At 35.5% G+C, this 20669-nt stretch overlaps 1 protein-coding gene across 1 annotated transcript in view; it reads left to right on the top strand.

Annotated features, from left to right (window-relative positions):
• The window catches only part of DACH2 (dachshund family transcription factor 2), a 902406-nt gene that overhangs the window by 651585 nt on the left and 230152 nt on the right, over positions 1–20669 (top strand). The window lies entirely within an intron of this gene.

Below are 20669 nucleotides of genomic sequence, written 5' to 3'. Positions count from 1 at the left end.
CTTCAACTGAGAGGCAGTTCTGAAAATCCACCTTGGCTCCTCTGCAGTCACTTTAGGTGGACTACCATCTCTTTAGCTAAATAAGGTGCTAGCATACTCAGGTCATTGGCAGGGGCAAACAAAAAGAGGTAGAACAAGGAGAAAGCAAAGGAAAAAAAAAGACAGAATAAAGGAAGAGAAGAGAAAGATGCCTGTGGAGTGGAATATCCCCTACCTTCTTGCTACTTGTTTTTTCTCCTTTACCTCTGATAATTTTACTTTAGTTTTGATCATAAGACCACTCCTCAGATCTCTTTTGGAAGTAACTTGGATTATACATATCAACATACATTAATGGATGTATAAATAAATAAATAAATATGGTTTAATTTTATTGGGAAATAAGAAAGGGTAACCAAAGACAGTCTTAGGAGCTGTAAGTTTCTGATCTAATTCTGCAGCTGAATTTAATATAATGAGATAGGCAGATTGGTAGCAGTCTTATCTCTCTTCTTTTAGGCTCCTAGAAGTTCAAACATGGTGGGACCTTATTTTAGAGGAAAAAAATGGGGGGTAATTAAAGAGGGAAATAACTGACTCAGATCAGCATTATAAAATACTCTGACTTTAATACAGTATAGCTCTCCTCATCTAAAGCTGAAATGTTCACAGTGAATTATAGAGTAAGATTTGGGCTTCAACCAGTGCTCACAGCAGCAAATCAATGGAAAAATGCATTCGTTTATTGAATTTGTAGCAACTGTAAGCAACACATAGATAATACTAAAATTAATACTAAGCAAAAATAACAACAATAAGCAATTACCAGTTATTATGTACTAAGTTCCCATGTTTGTTCTTTAGTTTCAAACATTTGTTTATTTAGATATAATTGACATATAACATTGTGTAAGTTTAAAGTGTATAATGTGTTGATTTGTTACACTTATCTATTGCAATATGATACCACCATAGTGTTAAATAACACGACCATCACATCACATTATTATTTTTTGTGGTGAGAACCTGTAAGATCTAGTCTCTTAACAACTTTCAAGTGTATAATACAATATTGTTAACTATAATCTCAATGTTGTGCAGCATTTATTCATCTATCTCCTTTGTTAACCCATTTAATTCTTACCAAATTTCCAGAAAAAAAGGCATTTTCAATACTTCATTTTGCAGATAAGGAAACAGCGGCATAGTGTGGTTCAGCTTTGCTCATAGTCCCAAAGCTAGTAAATGGCAGAGGTATGTTTCAATCCCATGTCTGGTTAAGTCCAAAGTCTGTTTTATTCACATTCTTTCTCCTCTTTAATGCTCTTTTGTAGTAGAAATTTTATTTTATCAAACCCTTCAAATAAAAGTTGTTTTTATGATGAGAATACACTGATAAACTGATGATCAGTTTCCTAGTCCTAACAACTCTTACCTCATACTGGCTTTCAAATCTTAGAGTGTCTTAGAAGTGACCATCATTTGACAGGAAGCTTCTTGTATACCAAAATATTTTGTACCAATAACAATTAATAGGAGTTCAAGCAGCAATTTCTGTCATGTTTTTCTTAGATATACCAGTTTATGAAAAAACTGTACAAAATTTCTAAATTGTTACTTTATAACAAGACAATAAAGACATTTTGAGAGATGCACTGATGATGTAATTTCTAACTTAGTAGTAGTTAATTTTCCTGGCTAAATATAATCTGTCATAACTCCATCTATCCATCATTGTGATAAAATAAAGTATTAGGTTACATTTGTGTATAATGTTATACTTGGTGCTATAGAAATGAAATTAGAGTAGTCACAGTGTTTGACCTTGCAGATTGCAATCTATCCTTATCTTGATGTAATTAAGGTAAGCAGTTATAAAAAATAATTATAAAGATGATGATAATAATACATATTTATATGAAGTCTCTGAGATTTTCAAAGTCTATAAATGAGCACTGCTGCCATGTGTGTATATGCAAACTAGATTGTGTTATTGGGAGTGATCCCCTCAGCCATAACTTCCTCTCATGGGGTATTGGAGAACAGGTAGACTTCAGCAGTCTTTTCCACTGAGGAGTCCAGCAGCTTCCACTGTCACCACAGACAACCACAGATTTGTCTGTCAAAGAACCTCACAGTCTTTGCCAATGGTGATCTCAGCTGATGGAATTGTACAAAGTCAACACTCCTGTGCCCTCCCCATTCCTAGATCTGGAGCTGCCATTGCACTCTCCTAGAACCAGAGCTGCCACACCCTACACAGCCAATATTTTTGAACCCACCTGCACGTGGTCTTTCCCTACTGAATTGAGTCCATAAAGTCTGAAAGAGGTACCTACTGCTTCAAATGTGCAGACAACAATGAAAAGTCATATAGAACATGAACAATCAATAAAACACCACCCAAAAGGAACAAAATATTTTTTTAATAAACTGACCCCAAAGAAATGGAGAATTCAAATAATAATTATATAATTCTATAACAATTGTTTTAAGAAAGCTGAATGAATTATAAGAGAACACAATTAAGTAACTCAAGGAAATCAGGAAAACAATATGAATTCAACAAAGAGAAGTCAATAAGAGAATGTGGCACAAATTCTGGAGTTGAAGAATACAATAAAAGAAACAGAAAATACAGTAGAAACTTCAGTATCAGACACAATCAATCAGGAGAAGAAACTGCGAACTTGAAGATAGGTCATTTGAAAATTTCCAGTCAGAGGAGAAACGAAAAAAATGAAATAAAGGAAAGTAAGCCTACAGGATTTACAGAATATCAGGATGTATTGTTTCTCTTGCACTGATACATGCATTATGGGAGTTCCATGGGGAGAAAAAAGAGAGAAAGGGGAAAAATGAGCTTATTTAAAGAAATAATTACTGAAAATTTTCCAAATCTAGGGAGGGAAATTCACATCCAGGTTAATGAAACTCAATAATCTTCAAATATGATCAATCCAAAGAAGACTACACTGAGACATATTATAATCAAATTGTCAGAGATCAAGGACAGAGAGATAATTTGAAAGTATCAAGGGAAAAATCAATCTGTTACATATGAAGAAATTACCATAAGACTATAAGCAGATTTCTTAGCAGAAATTTTTCAGGCCAGAAGAGAATGGGATGATATATTTAAAGTACTAAAAGAAACAAACTTCACACCAAAAATACAATAACTGGAAAATATGTATTTCAAAAATATAAAAGAAGAAATAAAGTTTTCCCCAGATAAACAAAAGCTGAAGGAGTTCATCACCATTAGAATTCCCTTACAAGACATGCTTAAGGGGGTTCTTTAAATAAAATGAAAACACAATAAAAACAGCAGTGTTAAATCATAGGGATGCATAAATATCACTGGTAAAGGTAAATGTACAGATAAATACAGATTAATGTAACACTGTGATGGTGCATAAATAATTTTTAACTCTAATATAAAAATTAAAAGATAAAAATTTGTTAAATGAATACACAATATAAAAGGAATCAATTTCTGACTACAAAAACAAAAAGGGTGTGTGGGCAAGTAAAAATGCAGAGTTTCTGTATGCAATAGAAGTTAAATTGTTCAACAATTCATTAGTTGAATGCTACATCAAAAATGTACTATATGCTGGCTAACTGAACATGAAAAAAGAAGTTAAATTGTTATCTAGTTAAAATAAAAATTTTATTGAAGTGCAAGGCGATTGAGTAGTTGCTAAACACTAGAGAGCTCTGTAAGTAATGTGAGACAATCAACCCAGGTAGTGAGAGAACAACTCAGGAAGGAAGGGACCAACTGAGTCTGGGTCCAGCATTCAGCATCTATGATTTGTTTTTAACTCACTTTTTCTTATGAATTGAATTGTGTCCCTTAAAAAGATATGTTGAAATCCTAACCCCCAGCACCTCAGAATGTGAACTTGTTTAGAAACAGCATCATTGCAGGGGCCTTCTGGGTGGCTCAGTCAGTTAAGGACCTGCCTTCAGCTCAGGTCATGATCAGAGGGTCTTGCATCAGGCTCCCTGCTCATCAGGGAGTCTGCTTCTCTCTAAAAATAAAATAAATGAAATAAAAATAAAATAAAAATTTTAAGTCCATATTGTATACAAGTCCAAGTTAAGCAGAAAGTAGAAAGCTATAATAGATATAAAAAAGATAAAGAGAAAAGAATCAAAGCAATCACTATCAAAACAACTCGACAAATAACAAAGGAAGGCATCAATAGCAAAGAATGACAAAGCAAGTTTAAACCAAAAAAGTATTAACAAAATGGCAAGAATATGTCATTAGTTATTAATTACTTAAATGTAAATGGATTAAACTAACCAATTAAAATGCACCAAGTGGCTTAAAGGATTAAAAAAAAATCCCGTCACATGGGAATTTATTCTAGGGATGCAAGGGTGGTTCAATATAAACAAATCAACCAGTGTGATACATCACATTAACAAAAGAAAAGATAAAAACCATATGACCATTTCAATAGATGCACAAAAAGCATTTGGCAGAGTACAATATCCATTCATTGTATAGATCCTCAACAAAATAGGTTTAGAAGGAACACATCTCTACATAATAAAGGCCATATATGAAAACCCACAGCTAACACTTTACTCAATGGTGAAAAACAGAGCTTTTCCTTTAAGATCAGGAACAAGACAAGGATGTCCACTCTCCATTTTTATTCATTATAGTACTGTAAGTCTTAGCCACAGCAACAAGAAAAAGAAATAAAAGGCATCCAAATTGGTAAGGAATAAATAAAACTTTCACATGACAGATAACATGATTTTTTGCAGATAACATGACACCATATATAGAAAACCCTAAAGATACCACTTAACAACAACAAAAAAATCTACTAGAACATAAAAATGAATTTAGTAAAGTTGTAATACACAATAATAGAATTCTGTTGCATTTCCATACATTAATAATGAAATAGTAAAGAGATAAATTAAGAAATAATCTCATATAAAGTTGCACCAAAAATAATAAAGTATCTGGGGATAAACAACCTTCTTAGGTGAAAGATCTGTACTCCAAAAACTAGAAAACATTAATGAAAGATATTGAAGATAACACAAGCAAATGGAAAGATATTTCATGTTCATGGATAGCAAGAACCAATACTGTTAAAATGTCCATACTACCCAAGGCAATCTACACATTTACTGCAAACCCTATCTAAATGCCAACAACATTTTTGACAGAAGTAGAACATATAGACTTCTGGGGAAAATGGTGGAGAAGGAGGACCCTAAGTTCACCTTGTCCCATGAATACAACTAGACAACACCCAGATCAGTGTAAATAACCCAGAGAACAACATGAAGACTGACAGAACAAACTCTACAACCAAATGGAGAGAAGAGATCACATCAAAGAGGGTAGAAAGAGTGGAGACACAGTTGGAGCTAAATGAACTTGTGGGCCATTTCTGGGAAGGAGCCATGGATTCAGAGAAGGGAGAGAAACAGACCCTCACACTAGGGAGCTCACACAGGGAGGAAAATCCCCATAGCATTGGCTCTAAAAACCAGGGGGGCTGAATTTCATGAGTTCCTATGGCAGCAGGAATTAAAGCCTGGAATATTAAAAATTAACAGGCTCGGCTCTGGGAGAGCCAGAGGAAATTGAGTTCCTGCCTCTAAAGAGACAGCACAAAAAACTGCGTGTGAGATACAGCATAGAAGTAGTAGTTTGAAAAACACCTAGAATATATAGGACAGATATTTACTAATATCAGAGCATGGTCCTAAATTGCCAGTTTGCATTGGGAGACTCTTGCAGGAACAAAGGAGTTGGCAGGCTCCATTTCCCTCCCCTACCCCCAACATATACACACTTCTACCTGTGAGAACTAGCACTGCATAAGCATTCACATTGTAATTTAGTTACACTTCACCACACCCCCTACTAGGGCCTCAGTACCAGTGCTATGGGCCCCTCCCCCAGAAGACCTGTGCAAACATTTCCAACACCACATCTCCAAACTGCATGCTTTGTGGGGCCTCAGGCCCCCAGCAGTGGCCAGTCACCGTCTGCTGATGATGCCACAACTTGTTAAAATTGTGAGCCCCACTCATGAATTTTGTGAATCAGACCCCAGTTAACCCAGGGCTTAACAGTGGTGGCATGATCACTGTGGAACAAGACTGGTGTGCAAAACTTACAGGCATTGTGCAGCCCATCCACACTCAATTTACAGAGCATCCTTCAGCTGCCCCAGGCTCTGCAGCAGTTGTGCATTCTTTATGGAAGATTACAGGTGCACAAAATGTGTGGACACTATGTGCCCTGCCTGAGTGGCCCCAGCTGGCCCCAGTGTACATACACAGCAGCTGTGAGTACCCTGTGGAAGAGGACCAGTGCACAAAACTAGCTGACACAGTGAGTTCCATCTGTGTACACTTTGCAGAGCAGACCGGGCTGGCCCTGGTATCCACACCAAAGATATACCTTTTCTGACAAAGGACCAGCACCACCTTATTAAAAGTGTAAATCCTATCCACTACTTTCAAGAGCAGAAGATATAGCTGAATTTTCCTAACTCAGAGAAACAGACACACAGAGAAATAGATAAAATGAGGAGACAGAGGAATATTTCCCAAATGAAAGAACAGGACAAAACCACAGCAAGATCCCTAAGTGAAATTGAGATAAGTAATATGTCTGACAGAGAATTTAAAGTAATGATCATAAGAGGAGGGAAGAGAGAAGATAGTGCAGGTGTAAGGGGAACCTAAGCTCATCTTTTCCCATGAACACAATAAGATAACTATAAAATCATTCTAAATACCCCAGAAATTAACCTGAAGACTGACAGAATAAACTCAAAATCTAAAGGGAGAGAAGAAGACACACTGAAGAAAGTAGGAGGTGCAGAGACATAGTTTAGGGAGGAAACAGATAGCAGGTGCTGAGGAGGGGTGGGAGCCATGGTCACAGAGAAGGGTGAGAGATAGAGGAGCACACAGGAGAACACACAAGGAGAACATTTTCCCAAAGCCATTGGCTGGGAAAACAAGAGCGGTTGATTTTTTGAGTTCTTGCAACCCGCAGGGCTTAAATACTGGAGTTTTAAACGTCAGAGGGCATATCTGGGATAGAGCCCTGAGGGTATTGCCCTACTCCTGGAAAGAAAGCAGACAAATAACCTGGTTGTAGAAGCCATGGAAACAGTTATCAGAAGTATGCCTGGGGCACATACTGGGGAGACTATTCTCTCTGTTTGAGTGCATCCCTGAGAGGAAGTATTCTAGAAGTCTCTCTAGGGACAAAGGAGCTGGCCAGTATCATTTCCCTCCCCTGCCCCTCAGCATAAAGCAGGAGCCACCTACAGAACCAATGTAGCACCCTCAATGGTTGCCTAACTTGCGTAAGTACCACACCCCTGTGCTCTGGCTGGACTGCCTTTCTCAGTCAAGACTGCTTCATTCCCAGTGCAGTAGGTCCTGTTACCAAAAGTCCAGCAGAAACCCCTGCCTACACCATGTCTCCTGACCGGAGAGTCCTGCAGGACTTCAGTTCTAGTGAAAGTAGTATCAGTTCTCATTCCACAAGCAGACAAGAGCATACTTAATTAAAAGTCTCCACATTATAGCCAAGGATCAAACACTGCCTACTTCAGTAAATGAGAAACTCTGCAAACAACTGTCTTGAAGGATAGAACAGCCAAAACACAACAACAGTGTACATGCAACACATAACAAAGACAATTCCTGAAACACCAGGCCCTGGAAACTATATGACCTCTTTTTCATAAAGATATTACTCTCACAAAAAAGACACTTAATGGGTTTTTCTAACACACAGAAGAAGACAGAAACTTAGACCAAATGCCAAGATGGAGGAATTCATCCCAAATGACACAAGAGATCTAAGTGAAAGAGATATAAGTAACATGCCTGATGGAGAATTTAAAGCAACAATCATAAGGATACTCACCGGGATTGATAAAAGAATGGAGACTTCAGGGAGGTCTTTACCACAGAGATAAAAAGTGTTAAAAAATAAATATTCAGAAATGATAAATGTGATAAATGAGTTTGGAAACAGTCTTGATGCAAAGGACACAAGGCTGGTAGAAGCAGAGGAATAAAAAGTGATATAGAAGATAAAATAATAGAGGATAATAAAGCTGAACAATAGAGAGAAAGAAGAAATATGGAATACAAGAATAGCCTTAGGGAACTCAGTGACTTCATCAAACGTAGTAACATTCATATTATAGGAGTCCCAGTGGAAGAAGAGAGAGACAATGGGACACGAAATTTATTTGAGGAAAAAATACCTGAAAACTTCTTAATCTGGGGAAAGAAACACACATCCAAATCCAGGTGGCACAGAAAACTCCCATCAAAATCCACAAAAGCAGACCCAAAACAAGACATATGGTAATTAAATTTGCAAAATATATTGATAAAGAAAAAAATCTTAAAAGCTACAAGGCAAAGAAGTCCTTAACTTACAAGGGAAGACACATAAGGTTAGCTGGAGATTTCTCAACAGAAACTTGGAAAGCCAAATGGGAGGGGCATAATATATTCAAAGCACTGAATGGGAAAATCTGCAGGCAAGAATGCTCTATTCAGCAAGGTTATAATTTATAATAAAAGGAGAGATCAAGAGTTTCCCAGAAAACTAAACACGAAAACTAAAGGAGTCCATGCCCACTAAACCAGCCCTGCAGGAAATATTAAAAGGACACTTTGAGTGGAAAAGAAAGACCAAAAGTGACAAAGACAAGAAAGGAACAGAGAAAATCTCCAAAAACAATGACAAAACAAGTAAAAGGACACTAAATACATATCTATAAATACTTACTTTGAATGTTGGGACCCCTGGGTTGTTCAGTTTTTTAAGTGTCCAACTCTTGATTTCTGCTCAAGTTATGATCTCAGGGTCATGGGACTGAGCCCCATGTTGGGCTCTGTGCTGAGTGTGGAGCTGCTTAAGATGCTCTCTCCATCTCCCTCTGCCCCTCCCCAAATCACATTCTCTTTCTTAAAAAAAACTACTTTGAATATTAATGGAATTAGTGTTCCAATCAAAAGATATAAGGTATCAGAATGGATTAATGAAAAAAAGAACCATCTATATGCTGCCTACAAAAGACTCATTTTAGATCTAAAGACACTTGAAGATAGAAAGTGAAGTAATGGAGAAACATTTATCATGAAAATGGACATCAAAAGAAAGTTACAGTAGCCATAATTATATTAGAGAAACTAGACTTTTAACCAAAGACATAAAAAGAGATGAAGAAGAGTACTATATTATAATAAAGGGGACTATCCAACAAGAAAATTTAACAATTATAAATATTTATGCACCAAACTTGGGAGCATCCAAATATATAAATTAAGTAATAACAAACATAAAGGAATTCATTGATAATAATACAAAAATAGTAGGGGACATTAACACCACACTTACTTTGATAGACAGATCGCCTAAAGAGAAAATCAACAAGGAAACAATGGTTTTGAATAACACACTGGACCAGATGGACTTAACAGATATATTCAGAGCATTCCATCCTAAAGTAGCAGAATACAGATTCTTTTTCAGTGCATATAGGACATTCTCCAGAATAGATCACATACTAGGTCACAAATCAAGCCACAAAAAGTACAAAAAGATTGAAATCATACCAGGTATATTTTTTGTTCACAAAGCTATGTACTTGAGGTTAACTACAAAAAAAACTGGAAAGACCACAAATATATGGAGGTTAAATAGCATGCTATTAAACAATGAATGTGTCAACCAGGAAATGAGAGACAAAAATAAAACAAAAGAAAACATAGAAACAAACGAAAATGCAGACACCTTTGGGATGCAGCAAAAGTGGTCATAAGAAAGACATATATAGCAATACAGGCATATGTATAAAGCAAGAAAAATCTCAAATATTTTACCTTTCACCTAAAGGAGCTAGAAAAAGAAAAACAAATGAAGCTTAAAGCCATCAGAGGGAAGAAATAATAAAATTTAGAGCATAAATAAATCCTCTAGAAACAAAAAATAAAAAAGATCAATGAAAAGAGGAGCTAGTTCCTTGTAAAAAGTAAAAAAAGAGATGATAAATCCCTTGCCAGGGTGCCTGGGTGGCTCAGTTGCTTAAGCGACTGCCTTCGGCTCAGGTCATGATCCTGGAGTCCCTGGATCGAGTCCCGCGTCGGGCTCCCTGCTCAGTGGGGAGTCTGCTTCTCCCTCTGACCCTCTCCCCTCTCATGTGCTCTCTCTCTCTCACTCTCTCTCTCTCTCTCTCAAATAAATAAATAAAATCTTAAAAAAAAAATCCCTTGCCAGACTTGTGAAAAAGAGTAGAGAAAGGACCCAAAAAATAAAATCACTAATGGGAGAGTAGAAATAACAACCAATACCACAAAAATACAATTATAAGAGAATATTATGAAAAACTATATGCCAACAAATTGGACAACCTGGAAGAAACAGATAAACTCCTAGAAACATACAAACTACCAAACCTGAAATAGGAAGAAATAGAAAACTTGAACAGACCTATAACCAGCAACGAAATTGAATCAGTAATCAAAAACTCCCAAAAAATTAAGTCCAGGGCCAGATGGCTTCAAGGGTTAATTCTACCAAACATTTAAGGCAGACTTAATACCTATTTCTCAAACTGTTCAAAAAAAAATCAGGAAAGGAAGGAAACTTCCAAATTCCTTCCATGAAACTAGCATTACTGTAATACAAAATCCAATAAAGACTCCACTAAAAAGAGAACTACAGGCCAATATCCCTGATGAACATAGATGCAAAAATTCTCAATAACATACAAGCAAACTGAGTCCCATATTAAATTGAAATAATCACACACCACAATCAAGTGGGATTTATTCCTGGGCTGCAATTGTGGTTCAATATTTACAAATCAATCAGTGTGATACATCATATTAAGAAAAGAAAGGATAAGAACCATATGATCCTTTCAATAAATGCAGAAAAAGCATTTGACAAAGTACAACATCATTCATGATAAAGACCCTCAACAAAGTAGGGTTAGAGTGAACATATCTTAAAATTATAAAGGCCATAAACAACAACAACAACAACAAAAACACAGCTCATATCATCCTCAATGGGGAAAAACTGAGAGTTTTTCCTCTATGGTCAGGAACAAGAAAGGGATGTCTACTCTCACCACTGTTATTTACATAGTAGTGGAAGTCCTAGCCACAGCAATCCCACAACAAAAAGAAATAAAAGGCATTCAAATTGACAAGGAAGAAGGAAAATTTTTACTATTTGGAGGTGACCTGATACTCTATATAGAAACCCCAAAAGACTCCACCAAAAAATTGCTAGAACTGATACATGAATTCAGTCATGTTGTAGGATAAAAAATGATTTACAGAAATATGTTGCATTTCTATGTACTAAGATACCTCATTATTAGTATGAAATCAAGGAATCGATCCCATTTGCAATTGCATCAAAACAAAAAGATACTTAGGTATAAACCTTACCAAAGAGGTAAAAGACTTGTACTCTGAAATTTTAAAACACTGATGAAAAAAATTGAAGATGACACAAAGAAATGGAAAAATATTCCTTGCTTATGGATTGGAAGAAAGAATGTTGTTAAAATGTCTATATTATCCAAATAAATCTACACATTTAATGCAATCCCTATCAAAAGACCAACAGAATTTTTCACAGAGCTAGAACAAACAATCCTAAAATTTGTATGGATCCACAAAAGACCCTGAATAGCCAAAGCAACCTTGAAAAAGAAAAGCAAATGTGGAGGCATCACAATTCCAGACTTCAAGTGATATTACAAAGCTGTAGTGACCAAGACAGTATGGTACTGACAGAAAAATAGACATGTAGGTTAATGGAAGAGAATAGAAAACCCATAAATGAACACACAACTATATGTTCAATTAATATTCAAGAGGGCAGGAAAGAAGATCCAGTGGGAAAAAGTCTCTTCAACAAATGGTGTTGGGAAAACTGGACAGTTATATGCAAAAGAATGAAACTGGACCACCTTCTTACACCATACATAAAAATAAATTGAAAATGGATGAAAGACCTAAACTTGAAATAGGAAACCATTAAGATCTTAGAAGAGAACACAGGCAATAACGTCTTTGACATTGATTGTAGCAACTTATTTCTTGATATGTCTCCTGAGGCAAGGGAAACAAAAGCAAAATGAACTATTGGGCTTCATTGAAATAAAGAGCTTCTGCACAGCAAAGGAAACAGTCAACAAAACTAAAAGGCAACTTATGGAATGGGAGAAGATATTTGCAAATGACATACCTGGTAAAGGGCTCTTATCTTAATCATATAAAGAAATTATAAATCTCAACACCTAAAATACAAATAATCCAATTAAAAATAGGCAGAAGACAATGAGATACCACCTTACACCAGTTAGAAGGGCTAAAATGAAGAAGACAGGAAACAAAAAATGTTGGCAAGGATGTGGATAAATGGGAACCCTCTTACACTGTTCATGGGAAAGCAAGCTGGTACAGCCATTATGGAAAACAGTGTGGAGATTCCTTAAAAAATTAAAAATAGATCTGCCTTATGACCCAGAATTTGCACTTATTGTGTATTTACCACAAAGATACAGATATAGTGAAAAGAAGGGACATATGCACCCCAATATTCATAGCAGCAATGTCTACAATAGCCAAACTGTGGAAGGAGCTGAGATGTCCTTCAACAGATGAATGGACAAAGAAGATATGGTTCATATATACAATGGAATATTACTCAGCCATCAGAAAGGATGAATACCTTCCATTTACATCAAAATGGATGGAACTGGGGGGGTTTATGCTAAGTGAAGTAAGTCAATCAGAGAAAGACAATTATCATATGGTTTCACTTATATGTGGAATATAAGGAATAGCACAGAGGATCATAGGGAAAGGGAAGGAGACAATGAGAGATTCTTGACTCTGAGAAACAGAGGGTTGCAGAAAGGGACGTGGGTGGGTTGGTGGATGGGGCAACTGGGTAATGGGCATTAAAGAGGACATGTGCACTGGGTGTTATACACAACTAATGAATCATTGAACATTAAAAAATATATTTCCAAATTAAAAATAAATAAATAAAATAAAATAAAAATAGGCAGAAGACATCAGTAGATATTTTTCAAAAGAAGGCATACAGATGGCCACCAGATACATGAAAACATGTTCAACATCATTCATCATAAGGGAAATGCACATCAAAACTACAATGAGATATTACTTCACCCCTGTCACAATGGCTAAAATCAACATTCAGGAACACAAGAAACAATATGTACTAGTGGAGATGTGGAGAAAGGGGAACCCATTGCACTGTTGGTGGGAAATGAAACTGGTGCAGCCATTCTGGAAAGCAGTATGGATCTTGCTCAAAAAGTTAAATATAGAACTACCCTATGATCCAGCAATTGCACTGCTAGGTATTTATCCAAAGAATACAAAAATACAAAATTGAAGGAAGAGATGAACCATGATGTTTATAGCAGCATTGTTTACAGTAGCCAAAATCTGGAAACAGCTCAAGTGTCCATCGACTAATGAATGAATAAAGAGGAAATGGTATATATAGACAATGGAATATTACTCAGCCACAAAAGATGATATTTTGTCATTTGCAATGACATAGATGGAGCTAGAGAGTATTATGCTAAACAAAGTAAGTCAGTAAGAGAAAGACAAATACAGTATGATATCACTCATATGTGGAATGTAAGACACAGAAAAAAACGAGCATATGGAAAAGAAGAGAGAGATGCAAACCAAGAAAAAAGCTCTTCACTATTGAGAACAAATTGATGGTTCCCAAATGGGGTCACCCATGGGAGATGTGTTAAATATGTGTTGGGAATTAAGGAGGCCTTGTTATGATGATCACCAGGTGTTCTATAATTCAATTGTTAAATTTTATGTATGAAACTAATATTACACTGTATGTTAACTAACTGGAATCTTAATAAATAAAAAAAAGAAAGTAATGATTCAAAAACTAATGATGGAATGTATGGTGATTAACATAACATAATAAAAAAATAAATGTAATGATTATAAGAATACCCACTGGACTTAAGATAAAAGTGGAGGACATAAATGAATCCCTTAACAAAGGGATAGAAAACGTATAGTAGAACAAACCAGAAATGGAGAACACAATAAATAAAAATAAAAATATACTATTTGGAATAAATAACAGGGTAGAGGAAACAGAGGAATGAATTAGCAACCTGAAGAACAGAGTAATGGAATGTAATCAAGTTGAGTAGGTGAGAGGAAAACAATTATGCAATATGAGAATAGATTTTGGGAACTCATCAACTTTATTAAGTGTAATAATATTCACATTATAGGTTTCCAAAAGAAGAATATAAAACATGGGGCAGAAAATTTATTCAAAAAGATAGAAGCTGAAAACTTCCCTAATCTGGTGAAAGAAAAAGAAATCAGGTTCCAGGAGGCACAGAGATCTCCCAAGAAATCAACCCAAGGAGTTCCACACCATGACACATAGTAATTAAAATGGAAAATGTAGTGATAAAGAGAGGATTTTAAAAGCAGCAGCAGAAGAGTTACAGAAAAGGGAAACACCATAAGGCTTTCAGGGGATTTTTCAACATATACTTTGCAGATCAGAAGGCAGTGGCGTGATATATTCAAGGTGCCAAATTAAAAAAAAAAATCTGCAGTCAAAAGAATGCTCCAGCAAGGCCATCATTCAGAATAAAAAGAGAGATAAAGAATGTTCCAGACAAACAAACAAACAAAAAGGAGTACATGATCACTAAACCAACCCTGCAAGAAATATTAAAGAAGACTTTCAGTGGAAAGACCATAAATAAGAGTAAAGAAAGCAAGAAGCACAAAAACAGTAAAAATAAATATATCTCTTAAAATCAGTCAATGGACTCATATAATAAAATGATAAGGTATGACACCATATACCTAAAAGGTAGGGAGAAGAAAGCTAAAAAAAAAAAAGTTTCAAATTTAAGTGACCATCAGCATAATATAGACAGCTATATGCACATGCTATATACAAACCTAATGGTAACCCCAAATTAAAAACCAGTAATAGATATTGTAAAAATAAAGAGAAAGGAATCCAAGTATATCACTAAAGAAAGCCAACTTATAGTGAGAGGAAAGAACAAGGGAAGAAAGGAACAGGGAAGTTCTATGACAACCACAAAACAAATTTAAAAATTGAAATAAATACATACTTATAATTTCTTTGAATGTAACTGATTAAATGCTCCTATCAAAACACAAAGAGAGGGACGCCTGGGTGGCTCAGTTAGTTAAGCAGCTGCCTTCGGCCTGGGTCATGATCCCAGGGTCCTGGGATCGAGTCCCACATCCGGCTCCTTGCTCAGCAGGGAGCCTGCTTCTCCTTCTCTCTCCCTCTGCTTGTGCTCTCTCTGTCGAATAATAAAATCTTTAAAAAAAAACACAAAGAGAGATGGAATGGATAAAAAAAATAGGACCCATCTATATGGCTTAGAAGAGCCTCATTTCAGATCTAAAGACACTTGCAGACAGAGGGCACAGTATAATAATAAAAGGAACAATCCAACAAGAAGATATAACAATTGTAAGTACTTATGCACCCAACATGGGAGCACCCAAATACATAAAACAGTTAATAACAAATATAAAGTAATTAACTAATTCAGTAGTAACTTTATCATAGTAGGGGACTTTACCACCCTACCTACATCAATGGATAGATCATCCAAACAGAAAACCAAGAAACAGTGGCTTTGAATAACACACTAGACCAGAAGGTCAGAACATTCCATATTAAAACAGCAGAATGCACATTCTTTTCAAGTGCACACAGAACATTCTCCAGAATAGATCACATATTAGGCCACAAAAGAAGTCTCGAAAATTAAAAACATCAAAGTTATACCATGCATCTTTCCTAACCTTAACTTTATGAAGGTAATAATCACCACCAGAAAAAAATCTAGAAAGAGCATAAATACATGAAGGTTAAATAACATGGTACTAAGCAATGAATGGGTCAATCATGTAATCAAGAATAAATTTTGAAAAATGGAGATAAATGAAAATGAAAACACAAAGGTCCAAAATCTTTGGGATACAACAAGAAGAGGGAAGTTTATAGCAATACAGGCCTACCACAAGGAACCAGAAAACTCTCAAAGAAACAAATAAACTTACACCTAAGGGAACAAGTAAAAGAAAAACAAACATACCCAAAACCAGCAGAAGGAAGAAAACAATAATTAGGGCAGAAATAAATGATATAGGAACTAAAATAACAATAAAACCTATCAATGAAACAAGCACCTAGTTCTTTGAAAAGATCCAGAAAATTGATAAACCTCTAGCAGACTCATAAAAATAAAGACTCAAATAAACAAAATCAGCAACAAAAGAGTAGAAATAAACTGGCGTCACAGAAAAACAGGATGGTAAGAGAATATTATGAAAAATTATATGCCTGTAAACTGGATAACCTAGAACAAATGGATAAATTCCTAGAAATATATAAACTACCAAAACTAAAGCAGGAAGAAATAGAAAAGTTAACAGACCAATAACCAACAATGAAATTGGATCAATAATCCAAAAATTCCAACAAACAAAAACTCAGGACCAGATGACTTCACAGGTCAATTCTACTAAACATTTAAAGAAGAGTTAATATTTATTTTTCTCAAATTTTTTTCCAAAAAATAAAAGAGGAAAGAAAACTGCCACATTCATTCTATGAAGCCAGTATTACCCTCATACCAAAATCAGGTAAAGATATCACAATAAAAAGAGCACTCAGGCCAATACCTCTAATGAACATAGATGCAAATATCCTCACCAAAATACTAGCACACTGAATCCAACAAAACATTAAAAAAATCGTTTGTCATGACCAAGTGAGATTTATTCCTGGGCTGCAAGGGTGGTTCAGTATTCACAAATCAATTGACATGATACATTCCACCAATAAGAGAAAGGATAAAAACCATATGGTTATTTCAATAGATGCAGAAAAACATTTGACAAAGTACAACATCCATTCATGATAACCATCAACAAAGTAGGTCTAGAAAGAGCATATCTCAGAGTAATAAAGGTCTTATATGAAAAACCCACAGCATTTTTTCATGTGTCTGTTAGACATTTGTACGTCTTCTTTGGAAAAGTGTCTGTTCATGTCTTCTGCCCATTTTTTTACTGGGTTATTTATTTGTTTGTTTGTTTGTTTGTTTGTTTTTGAGTGTTGAGTTTGAGAAGTTCTTTATAGATCTTGGATATCAGCCTTTTATCTGTAATGTCATTTGCAAAAATATTCTCCCATTCTGTGGGCTGCCTCTTTGTTTTGTTGACTGTTTCCTTTGCTGTGCAGAAGCTTTTTATCTTGATGAAGTCCCAAAAGTTCATTTCTGCTTTTGTTTCACTAGCTTTTGGAGATGTATCTTGAAAGAAGTTGCTGTGGGCTATGTCAAAGAGGTTACTGCCTATGTTGTCCTCCAGGATTTTGATGGATTCCTGTCTCACATTGAGGGCTTTCATCCACTTTGAGTTTATCTTTTTGAATGGTGTTAGAGAATGGTCGAGTTTCATTCTTCTGCATGTGGCTGTCCAATTTTCCCAGCACCATTTATTGAAGAGACTGTCTTTTTTCCATTGAATATTTTTTCCTGCTTTGTCAAAGATTAGTTGACCATAGAGTTAAGGGTCCATTTCTGGAGTCTCTACTCTGTTCCATTGGTGTATGTGTCTGTTTTTAGGCCAATACCATGCTGTCTTATTGACCATAGCTTTGTAATATAGTTTTAAGTCAAGCAACATGATGCCTCCAGCTTTGTTTTTCTTTTTCATCATTCCCTTGGTGATTCGGGGTCTTTTCTGGTTCCATACAAATTTTAGGATTGTTTGTTCCAGCTCTTTGAAAAATGCCAATGGTATTTTAATAGGGATGGCATTGAAAGTGTTAATTGCTCTGGGCAGGATAGACATTTAGTAGAAGAACCTGAGATACCCTTCAACAGATGAATGGATAAAGAAGATGTCATACATATGTACAATGGAATATTATTCAGCCATCAGAAAGGATGAATATCCACCATTTGCATCAACATGGATGGAACTGGAGGAGATAATTCTAAGTGAAGTAATTCAGGCAGAGAAAGACAATTATATGGTTTCACATGTGGAACATAAGCAATAGCATGGAGAACCATAGCAGAAGGGAGGGAAATCTGAAGGGGGAGAAATCAGAGAGGGAGTTGAACCACAAGAGACTATGGACCCTGGGACAGAAACTGAGGATTTCAGTGGGGAGTAACAAGGTGATGGTTATTAAGGAGGGCATGTGTTGTGATGTGCACTGGCTGTTACACAAAACTAATGAATCATTGAACACTACATCAAAAAACTAATGATGTACTATAGAGTGGCTAACTGAACATAAAAAAAAAAAAGAACAACAAACCCACAGCTAACACACACAATGGTGAAAAACTAAGAGGTTTTCCTCATAGTCAGGAAAAGGGCAAGGATGTTCCCTTTCACTAATTTTGTTCAACATACTATCAGAAGTCCTAACCACTGCAATTAGACAACAAAAAAATAAAGGACATCCGAATTGGTAAGAAAGAAGTAGAACTTTTGCTATTTGTAGATGACATGATACTTTATATAGAAAACCTGAAAGACTCTACTGAAAAACTGCTAGAACTGATAAATGAATTCGGTCAAGTCACAGGATACAGAATCAATGTACAGAAATCTGTTGCATTCCTATACATCAATAATGAAGCAGGAAAAAGAGAAATTAAGAAAATCTCATGTACAATTGCACCAAAAATAACAAAATGTCTAGGAATAAACATAAACAAAGAGGAGAAATACCTGTACTCTGAAATATATAAAACATTGATGAAAGTAATTGAAGATGACACAAAGAAATGGTGAGACATTCTATGATCATGTATTGGAAGAACAAATATTTTAAAGTGTTTATATTACCCAAAGCAATTTATAGATTTAATACAATCTTTACCATGATTCCAACAGCATTTTTCACAAAAGTAGAACAAACAATTCTAAAATTTGTATGGAACCACAAAAGACTCTGAAGAGCCAAAACAAATTTGAAAAAGAAAAGCAAAGCTGGAGGTACCACAATTCCAGACTTTAAGTTATATTACAAAGCTGTAGTAATCAAAACAGTAAGGTAGAGGCACAAAAATAGACACCTACATCAAAGGAACATAATAGAAAACCTAGAAACAAACCCATGATTATATGGTCAATTAATCTTTGACAAAAGAGTCAAGAATATCCAATGGGAAAAAGACTGTCTCTTCAACAAATGGTCTTGGGAAAACTGGACAGCAAAATGCAAAAGAATGAAACTAGACCACTTTTTTACACCATACATGAAAGTAAACTCAAAATGGATTAAAGACCTAAATGTGAGACCTGAAACCATAAAAATCCTTTAACAGAACACAGGCAATAATTTCTCTGACATCAGGTGTAACAACATCTTTCTAGAGAATTCTCCTGAGGCAAGGGAAACCGAAAAAAAATAATAAATTATTGGGACTGTATCAAAAGAAAAAGCTTCTGTACAGTGAAATAAACAATCAACAAAACTAAAAGTCAACCTACAGAATGGGAGAAGTTATTTGCAAATAACATATCTGATAAGGATTAGTATCAAAATTATATAAAGAACGTGTATAACTCAACAAAAGGAAAACAAAAAATCCAATTTAAAAATGGGCAGGGGGCGCCTGGGTGGATCAGTTGGCTGGGCATCTGACTGTTGGTTTTGGCTCAGGTCATTATCTCATGGATCATGGGATCGAGCCCCATGAGGAGTTCTATACTTAGAGGGGAGTCTGCTTGAAGATTCTCTCCTTCTGCCCTTTCCCCCACTCATGTGTGCCCTTTCTGTCTCTCTCTCTAAAATGAATAATAAAAATATTTTAAAAAATAAAATAATGGGAAGAAGACATGAACAGATATTTTTCCAAAGGAGGCACCCAGATAGTCAACATACACATGGAAAGCATGGTTATAAACTATTGATTTACTTTAGTGCTTTCCAATAAGGGAAAGAAGCAGGTAGATATTGACAAGGGAGATATCAATTAACAGCATTTAGGGTCTGATTACAATTAATGGGCATGGTCTCCTGAACGTTTGTGGTTCAAGTAGAAATGGGAAGTCAAGACAGTCAAACCAAAGGTAAACTAGGTATTGGAGAATCACTAAAGCTCTACTTACAAGATAAGTACTAGATCCACTTAGGTCAAGGAAAATCAGTCAATGCCGTAATAATATTCAGTCAAGTGGGTTGTGAAGTATTATATGAGGAAAACATATTGAATGTTTTAATTGACTTGTGTGGTAACCTAGATGCTGAGCATTAGATTATGATCTATGTTGGTTATTTTCAGCTTTGGTTGCACATAATTCCAGTGATGTAATTGAAGTGACTAACAAGTGATAGACATTTCATAAAGGTCCAGTATGTGAGTGAAATGAACAGTGTGGATAATGACCATTAATAAGACAGTCTAGAAGAGTTTAGACTAATTCTTGAATATGATTCTTTACTAAATTCAGTTTTCATCCACAATGTATGATATTTCAATAATAAAAAAGATAATAGGCTGATACAGTTG

The sequence above is a fragment of the Eumetopias jubatus genome, unplaced genomic scaffold, assembly GCF_037043125.1.
Source record: "Eumetopias jubatus isolate StellerSeaLion01/CBP00866 unplaced genomic scaffold, mEumJub1_p1.0 scaffold_11, whole genome shotgun sequence".
Lineage (NCBI taxonomy): Eukaryota > Metazoa > Chordata > Mammalia > Carnivora > Otariidae > Eumetopias > Eumetopias jubatus.
The sequence above is the reverse complement of the archived record's forward strand: the minus strand, read 5'-3'. Positions and strand labels throughout refer to the sequence as shown.